Source organism: Mauremys mutica, chromosome 4 (genome assembly GCF_020497125.1).
Source record: "Mauremys mutica isolate MM-2020 ecotype Southern chromosome 4, ASM2049712v1, whole genome shotgun sequence".
Lineage (NCBI taxonomy): Eukaryota > Metazoa > Chordata > Testudines > Geoemydidae > Mauremys > Mauremys mutica.
In genome coordinates this window covers 7,645,497-7,655,680 of record NC_059075.1, presented here as the reverse complement: position 1 = coordinate 7,655,680, position 10,184 = coordinate 7,645,497, and positions in this window count along the sequence as shown.

Sequence of the window (10,184 nt, the reverse complement as noted above, 5' to 3'; positions counted from 1 at the left end):
TAACAACCAGGTATATGGATTGTGCCAGCTCTTTTTAAGACCCAAAGTCCAGAGTTTGGTCAAGAGACCAGAGGCCTAGCAAATAGTGATTAGCTAAGAGAAAGCTGGGTAAACAGATAATCTTGTTTTGCTAAAATAGGCCTGGTCAGCAAATTGCCAGGCGTTGGAGCCAAGAACTAAATAATTGTGTCTTATTCAGAGTTGCAAATTGAACAAAGGATCCCTGTTCCTATTGTGTTAGTCTCTTCTGTAGGGAACGTTCTTCCCACAGATCCAACCTTGAGTTTATGAAAAGTTGACACATGTCGGTATAAGATATGGCATCCTTCCACCTCCCTTCCCAGGGACCAATGCCTGCCTTAAGACATAAAGGAAACAATCTGTATTGTCATACACTTTCACTGTTTCTTTGCTTTAACCCCTAGGAATGTAGCTGTTGGACAATCAAAGGAGTTGCTCCATTCCTATATTTTATACTAATAACATTTTATCAAAGTATTAATTAAATGTTAACTTGCTAACTTGAGACCATGGGCGGAGACATTATGTAACCTTTTAACCATTGGCTAATGTGCTATCTTGTCTTGCTGCAAAACCTATCTCGGGGTGTGGAACTGCCTACCCCATCACTTTCCCCCGCCCATGGAAAAATCTATATATTCCATTGTAATCAATTGATTGACAGTGTGTCTGAGCCTAATAAGCCAGATGACACTCCACCAGCGCTGTGTGTAATAAACGCCTATGCTTAACCTCTACACGGTGTGGATTTATGTCCTTCAATTGGCTTCAGTGGGTTTTGGATGCTCTTAATGAAAAAAAAAATTTTTTTTTAAATGAGTCAATGTAGTTCTCTCTGGATGGAATTCACACCTAGCCAGCAGGTAAGCACAAGGCCAGTGCACCACACACATCCTCAAATCGAGCTTAAGTGATGTCTAGTCCTTGGGCTTCCTGCACAGGAGTAAGTTTCATTTGGTCCACTGCGCTCATGGGATTTTATGTTCTGGAAACAGTAGGAAGCATATGACTGCTGGGGACAATTCTTCCCCACTCCCAGCATAGTCTTGCTACCCATTGACTCCAGGAATCAGATTTGTGCACATAAAATTATAGGACTAGAAGGGACCTCGAGAGGTCATCTAGTCCAGTCCCCTGAACTCATGGCAGCACAAGGTATTATCTAGACTAGACCATCCCTGCCAGGTGTTTGTCCAACCTGCTCTTAAAAACCTCCAGTGATGGAGATTCCACAACCTCCCTAGGCAATTTATTCCAGTGCTTAACCACCCTGACAATTAGGAAGTTTTTCCTAATGTCCAATCTAAACCGCCATTGCTTCTTGTCCTATCCTCAGAGGTTCAGAGAACAATTTTTCTCCTTCTTCCTAGCCTATGATGTAGCCTATTAACAGCCATATACTGGACCCACAGTCATTATGATACCACGAGTTTACATGACAATGAATTGGAAAGGTAAAATAGTCCGTTATAGCGAGACATTAAGAACCTGACAAGCTAAAAGGTGAAAGTAGCTTATTTTTCAGAGAGCGGCAACATTTTCTCTCATGGTTGTTCAGAACATGGAAGGAGCAGCTTGCTGTTTCTTCCCCACAGGGGTTGAGACAGACAAGTGGCTCAGTCCTGCTGAGACAGAGATGGTGCAGATGTAGTTTGAAGGTCAAACCTTCCTCGGGCAGGGAATTTCCCATCTCCTCGCTCCCACAGCATGGTGTGGGGAGGCGGGGAGAGGAGAAGGTTTGCACTGAAAGGCAGCGCAGAAACAGCATATTTTCAGGATGGTTTGAATGTGGATGAGAAATTGCTTCCCACTCCAGAGGGCAGCATCGAAGGCGAGATGACAAGAGGCAGAGAAGAGATAATTGGCAGAGAGGACTGAGAGGTGCAGAGGCCACCAGAGGCGGAATTAAGAGAATGATTAAACGTGCCTTATAGTGATTGAATCAAGGAGTCCAGTTGACTGATCTTAACAAAGAGAAGGTTAAGGGGTGACTTGATCACAATCTGCAAGTACCTACATGGGGAACAAATATTTAATAACGGGCTCTTCAGTCTAGCAGACAAAGGTCTAACGTGGCTGGAAGTTGACGCTAGGTAAATTCAGATTGAAAATAAGGCGTAAATTGCTAATGGTGAGAGTAATTAACCACTGGAACAATTTACCAAGGGTCCTGGTGGAATCTCCATCACTGATCATTTTAAAATCAAGATGGGATGTTTTTCTAAAAGCTCTGCTCTAGGAGTTATTTTGGTGAAGTTCTCTGGCCTGTGTTAACAGGAAATCACACCAGATGATCAGAGTTGTCTCGTCTGACCTTAGAGTCTATCAGAGCAGAGACCCACAGTAATATTTACATGGAGCTGCACGGGGTTTGTATAATGGTTGCCTGAAATTACTTTCAGAGTCAGACATGAACTGAAGCATCTGGATTTGTGTGCACAGCTCCTGCAGTTACACGTGCACACTGGGATATGCACATGCAGATGGAGCTAGTTAGGCACCTTGTGTGCACACACCGTTATTGTCACGGCGTGTATCAGTGCAGGTGGGTGTGCACGGACACCCGGGCCTCCAGCGTCAGAGTCTGTGGTCTTCAGTGCACTCATCACTACGCCACATGTCCCTGAAAAGGTGGCAGCCACATGAGGGAAAAATCACCCTAAGGAAGCTGCTGGTGCTGCAGTAATTGGATTTTTGCTGTAAATGAAGTTGTTACGCTGATTGTCTCCCGGCTTTCGGAGATTAGACAATGGAGCCTAAGATGCAGCTTCGGCTGATGGGCCAATTTGCGTGATCTCTCTGCAGGGGCTGGACAAGCAGAGCATTTCCCAGATCTCAAGTGACCAGGGGCCTAAGCCTGAGATGAAAGGCCTGGTAGCCATGTGTCCCTGAATACTCACTGGTGCTGCTCCTGCAACAGGGGTGGGGGGTTTTGTGGTTAAGGCAGTTAAATCTTCACTGCATCTCCCAACATCAGCCCAATGGCACACAGTTTGGCTGCTACAGTATTATCGGGTGCTCCAGCCGGCCTCCCACTCCTCAGCTAGAACCTCGCCAAGCTGTGAGGCACAGTCATTCTTCCCAGCCTACGGGCTGTGCGTCATGCCTGTGGAGGATGTTCAGCGTATGGTGTCAGTGAAATACAAAGCTCTCCAAATCAGGAACGTACCAACTTTCAGACTTGTCTGCTGCAGCATCTTATTAACTTGGCATTTTAGTTTTGCCTTCATTTTTTTATTCCGGTTCTTATTTTAATCATCACCCATTTGTGCAATTTATGCATGCAACAGCAGCAGCGTAGGAATATCATTAACCAGTGTATTAGAAGCCCCAGCATGCCAAGCACTGTACCAACAGTAAAAGACAGCCCCTTCCCCAAAGCATGTACAGTCCAAATAGACAAAGGATGGAGAGGAAACAGGCCAAGTGACATACTCGAAGTCACACAGCAGCAAAACAGGGACAGAAACCTGCTCTCCTGCCTCCTTGTCCCTAGCCTCGCTGACTGTATATTGCCTCAATGGAGCTTGCTGTGTCACACGATGAACCGACTGTTTTTGTACACAGGCCTTTTCCTCAAATGTGCCTCTTATTGTTTTGCAAACACTCATGGCATAAATCTTGAACTCGAGCCAGGCTGTGCGACCATTGCCCATCCAAGGATTTAACCACACAACATAACACTTTCCTCCCCCTTTTGTTTTTCAGCAGTCTTTAAAGCTTCTTTACTTCTGCATAAAAGTCTCTGTCTAAAAATAATCCAATGCAGTTTTAATTCTTGGCGTTGCAATTAAAGAGATATTGCTCTGACTCACCGTGAGCTGAAATCCCTTTGTGTATGTATCACGGGAGTCAGAGCTCACATGTATATATATATATGAAAGGAGAGAGTTAAAACTGGAATCTGAGGCTAACAAGCAACTTGGCTTTGTGATGTTTGATTGTACAGTGATCAAGGTTGATTTAAATCAGTGATTTAAATTGTGGGTTCTTGCTTGCTGATTGAAAGTATTGATTTGAATCCTGTTTTTCATTCATATTTTTATTTTCCTTTTTTAAAAGTTCATTCTCACCAGTTGGTAACCATTAAAACATGTTGATTTGCACCCAAATACAGCTTTTACTTATGTTTGGGTGCTTCTTTTTGCTAACCAGGAGGATACATAATTGCTTAAATAAATGCGTATAGATACGGTGTTTCTTAATTTGCATATTTTTTATTTAGAACATGGTGAATGACATTTCTAATTTACCCAATAAGTTTTTACTTGGGATTTGTGTCAAGCTGCATTGGATAGAAACTGGAATTAAATTAAAAGTGTACAGAACGAGCATTTTAAAATTAACTAAAACTGCCTTGAATGTGCTGGATGCACAAAGGAAAATGTAAGTTTCTCAAATGTTTTGTATTAAAACCTACCTGATTTATTAAACAAAGGAAGGGATTTACTAAACTACCATTCACTCTGCTTAGTGAATTGAGAAATTGTTCCTGGTTACCATGGGGGAGATTTTCAAAGGTATGTAGGAGCCTAAAGATGCAGTTAGGAATTTTGCCTAGTGGAATTTTGAAAAGTGTGTAACTCCCATTGAAATCCACAGGAGCTAGGGAGATCCATGAAACTACTTAGGCACCTAAACATCAGACCTAGGTACCTAAGTCCCTGTTTTTGATTCCTCCATGATCCATACAACTCCCGCCGAGCCCTGCAGGTGCCTAAATTCACTTGGCTCCTGAGTTTTTCAGGGTAAAAGTTCCCTCTGCACCCATATTACTGCCTCTGAGCTATGCACTGCTGCCTCCCTCTAAGCATCTGAACAGTGATCACCCCCTGATCCATTAAGCGTGCTCAGACGGCACCACCTACTGGATCGGTCCCATTCAAAATCCAGTGGGAGAAGGAGGAGGAGGAGTTCACCTTATAACTTTTAGCCCAGTGGTTAGAGCACTCACTGGGATGTGGGAGAGCCCCGTTCAAATTTTTTCTCCCCCTCTGGCAGAGATGGGACACTTGAACCTCAGTCTCCCGCATCCCAGATGAGCGAGCTAACCACTGAGCTAGAAGTTCTAAGATGGGCACCTTCACCACAATGTTCTCTGCTGGCTGGATTGAGTGGAGCAAGGCAGCTACCTAACTCATTCCCACAAGATGCAACAGAGAGTCCTGTGGTACCTTATAGACTAACAAATGTATTGGAGCATGAGCTTTCATGGGTGACTATTCAATACATCTGTTAATCTATAAGGTGCCACAGGACTCTTTGTTGCTTTTTACAGATCCAGACTAACACGGCTCCCCCTCTGATGCTTAATTCCCACAAGAAACGCCTCAGGCACCTAAGTCATCTGACTCCCGGTGGCAGGCGCCTGTTTGCGGATCGCTAAGCAGAGCTAGGCACCTATCTCAGAGATGGCGGGACTTAGTGCACCCCCATCTGATTGGCATCTCCTGCTGGCTAGCTTAGGCAGTCCACACCGAGTGTGCTGGCTTTTGTGGATGACATTTGTGTGTGTGTGTCTGTGTGTGTCTCTCTTCCCCCCCCCCCCTTCATTGTATAGGGAGCCCTGGTACCTAACGAGGCTTTGTGGCTCACCATGTTCCTGGGAATTTCTAGGCGCTGTGTTGTAGCGCGTAAGTCCCTTCATGAACCCCACCCCATGTTCCCAACCTGCTGAGGTGCTACTGAAAATCCCCCTCAGTGCCCATCTGCATCTTTAGGTGCTTGAAAATCTGGTCCCATGTCTTCAACTAGTAGATCTCATCCTCTCCCCTGTTTTTTATTCATAGATGGGAAGAGGAAAACAAGCTTTCCTGCTTTTTCCATCTCCCAGTCAGCTTCTCAACTCAATTAATTAGACCAAATGAAGAAAGTATTCTCTCTGTGCCCGCTTGGACACCAAAGCTTTGCTGCACCCTAGAACCTGGAAGTACTTCCGTGTGGAAAAACAATATCAGCCGTGACCCAGGGACCCCTCAATGACAACTGGCAAGAGGGTTTCCAGTAATATCCTGATCCTGGTATGTCCATTTTGGTTCACCAAAGGTCATGTGAGGTCTTGAATAAAAGCCAGGGTCATGCTGGTCTTTAATATCCTTGTGAAATGTGTGTGCAGATACCATGTAAGGAGTTGTGTATATGTTCTAAAACCTGTATCAAGGCAGAATTGACAAACAGGTTTTCTGTCAGACAAATGATGTTTCTTCATAGGTCTCATGGTCAACATGTAAATAAGCATTGTAAGCCAACTCAGTGGAAGCTGTAAGCATGCGCAGACTCACCCGGCGGTGCCTCCTGCTGGTTGTCTCGGGAATTGGCTCACCAGTTGTCAGAGCGCCCTCTGCAGGCCAGGTGTCCTGCCTGTCATTGGCCCCTGTGTCCCTCCTGGACCCTGGGGCCCTTGTCTTGGGTGCTGCCCCCCTGGCAGTACCTCACTCTCTCTGGGTCTCCCCACCCAGGGGAACCCCCACCCCCTATCCCCACATCGCCTCAGCCATGGCTACTGCCAGTCACCGTCTAGCCCCCATGCCCTGGGGCAGACTGCAGGCTATCAGCCGATCATCACAGGCAACTAGGGGTTTGGACTGGCTGCCTTTACCCACCCTCAGGCTGCCCCTCTGCAACCCCAATACCTAGGTGGGCCTAGGACCAGGGCCTGCAGCCTGGGGAGTTGCTGGCCGGGGACTTCCCAGCCCCCAAGGCCTTTCCCCAGCCCTGCCTCACTCTAGGTCCCCGGGTGAGTTCCTCAGCAGCCAGGCCTGTCTCTCTCTCTAGTCAGAGTGAGACTACTCAGCTTCCGGCTGCCCTGGTCTTCTTATAAGGCCTAGTTGCTCAGTTTGGGGCATGGCCCCAGCTGCAGCCACTTCCCCCAATCAGCCAGGGGTTTGCTCCCTCCCCCAGCCCCAGCCCTCTGCAGGGCTCTTCCAACCCCTTTCGGGCTGGAGCAGGTGTTCACCCCGCTACAGAAGCCCTATTTACATATTAAGGTCAACATGGGAAGTAGGAGGTGAAATCAATAGGGAGGCAACACACCAGAGAATAAACCATGAAGGTTACCTTAATGCAGGTACAGACAATGAATTTTGGAGGATATAAGGAGAAGGCAAGAAAATCACTCCTTTAACCTGCCCCTAGGAAGTAATCGGGCAGTGTGATTACCTTGATGAAAACAGGATCCCAACCAACCATGGTTGAAATGCTGCAAAGGATTTTGGGGGTGAGATAAACTTCTTTAGACAGCAGGTTTGCCTGTTAAGTTCAGTCTCTAGCAATCATATGTTATTTATGAGCCTTTTCTTTCCATTATCCTTACACCCTGTCTCTGGAATCTTAAATCTTTGGTAATAAACTTATATTTATGGTAAAAACAACTCTATCAGTGCTGTGGTATTCTACAAGGAGCTGATCCTGAGTTGATTCTCTCGGGCTGATGTGTTCACTGTTCCCTTGGGGACAGCAGCGCTGCTATTTCTGTGAGTGTTGGTTGCATAAGGGGACTGGACACAACAAGGGGAACACTCCAGAAAGAGGCAGCGGAAATAGCTGCACACGGGCGAACCATGGAGCTAGAGGAGTGGGCACATGAGGTGAGGGAACACACATGCTAGATGCTGGACACTGCAGGGGAATGCTTCAGAGGGGGGCAGGGCCTGTTGTTAACCTGCAAGGCAAAGTAAGGGCTGGCATAGCCGAGAGGAGATTGTTTAGGGGGCCAACAGGCTGGTGGTGTGTGATGGGCCACACCTCTTGTGAGCACCTCTTGTCAGCTGTTGTCCTTGTCAGTTGGGTCTTCAGCGGCTCAGTCCTCCATCCAAGTCACATACAGTCAAATGCATGAAGGAACCATTCTGAGGTACCATTGCCAAACAAATGGCTGGCCCTCCTCCAGTCTTCAGTCCCATCTCTAGGCATGTTAAAATTCTAGCCCCTTTCTCAGGCTTCTAGTACCGAGTCTTATTCCCTCCTTGGGGCTTAGGCCACTTCCCCAGTGGCCAGTGAGGGGATACAGGCCAGCCCACGTCTATGAGATGGGTACCAACCCAGGGGCCCTATAGACAGCAGCCATGTACTGCTTCCCTTTTGTGGTCACTGCTGCTTCCCACTTCAACCCTTCCCTCAGAGGTGAAGTTCAACACCTCTTCTTCTTCACTGAATGCCAGTGCCACCAGATCTCCTCTGCTGGTTCTCCCTGGAACTCCTGTGACCAGCCAGGAGCACCCTTGGTAAGGATGCTGCCTTTGGTGGGATACTAGTGAGAGTGTCAATTCAGGACCACGCTAAGCTAATACTAAAATAACTTGACAACAGGAAACAAATTCAATTCAGGACAAATTCCTTAGAGCAGGGCAGTCACAGCCCAAGGCTGGGGGTTCTTTTATTAAGGCACATCAAACCAGCCAAATAGAGAGGACTTTGGTTTTACCCCACTGGCTAACCAGAAGTCATACAAGCAATTCCCTCAGACACTCCAGTTCCCTTATATCACCACCAGCACCGCTCCTTATGAGGATGAATGGTTATGAAAACCAATACCCCAGTAAAAGAAAAAAGGTTCTACCGATCCCAAAGGACCAAGCCCCAGACCTAGGTCAATATACAAGTCAGATCTTACCCACAAATCACACTATTCCTAGTCCTTTAGAATCTACAATCTAAAGGTTTATTCATAAAAAGAAAAATGTAGATGAGAGCTAAAGTCGGTCAAAGTAATCAATTACCTACAGCAATGGCAAAGTTCTTGGTTCAGGCTTGTAGCAATGATGGAATAAGTGCAGGCTCAAATCAAGTGTCTGGAGTCCATCCACAACTTGGATGGGTCATTCAGTCCTTTGTTCAAAGCTTCAGTTTGTAGCAAAGTTCCTCCAGAGGTAAGAAGCAGGATTGAAGACAAAATGGAGGGGTTTCCAGGGCCTTTTACATTCTCTGCCATGTGGAAGGACCCCTTTGTTCTTACTGTGGAAAATCACAGCAGCAAGGGGAAGTTTGGAGTCACATGGGCAAGTCACATGTCCATACATAACTCAGCTCTTTACAGGTAGTGCAGCCACTGTTCACATGCTGCCTTGAACATTCCCAGGAAGGCTCCTCAGATGTGGATTGGAGTCTCCCAAGGTTCATTGTCAGTTAAGTTTCAGAGTAGCAGCCGTGTTACTCTGTATCCGCAAAAAGAACAGGAGTATTTGTGGCACCTGTTCTTTTTGTGGATACAGACTAACATGGCTGCTACTCTAAATTTGTTAGTCTTTAAGGTGCCACAAGTACTCCTGTTCTTTTTGTCAGTTAAGTGTTTCTTAACAGGGCACTTAATCTGAAAATTCTTTTCTCAAGAAGCTGACCAAGTGCTTCACTAATGTGACTTAGAATCAAACACATTGAGATACAAGTACATAACCAATATTCATAACTTCAAATACAAAAATGATACACACATACAGACACATGTGCCTTTTAACTGAACCTGCTGGGCTCTGATTGGCTGCTTCCCTGCAGCCTTTCTAGACAGGCCTGGCGGAGCCACCTTCTCTGCTCCCTTCCTGGGGTAGGACCACAAGGCTTCCAACAGGGGGTCCCAAAGGGCCTGGTACACCCCATTGCATGGTGTCACAGAGCTGACACCCAGTCGAGCACAAGCAAGAAACCCTCACCCTGGAGGCAGGGGTAACAAGGTGACTCACAGTGAGGTACCCCCAGAACGGTCACACCAGCAAATCAAAATGGAGACACTTAGTGCAGTGATTTTGTAACATATTTATAAAGTTTGAGTTCAACCCAAAAGTTTAAAATGCCCCCCTTCCCCCAGTTCTACATGTCATTAAAAAAGGAATATTTAACTCATTCAAATCCGAGAAGGGCTCATTGATGTAGCATTTTAATATTTTTTTAAATGATGAATAGATTATAATAAGTTTAGGCCTTTCCATGAGTTGTCATCATTTCAAATTTAATTTTGAACAGGTTTATTTTTAAAAGAAAATTACATTTAATGTAAATTGTAAAAAAAAGAAAAAGAGAGAGAGAGAAAGAGAGAGAAAACCTAGATAAGCACGAAAAGAAACTCAATTTTTTTTAAATCATTTTTTTTATCCCCTCTGCCTGTGATAATTTGCTCAGGTGGAGCAGCTACCCCATAACAGAAGGCAGCAGGTAGGGATCTAAAACACAAA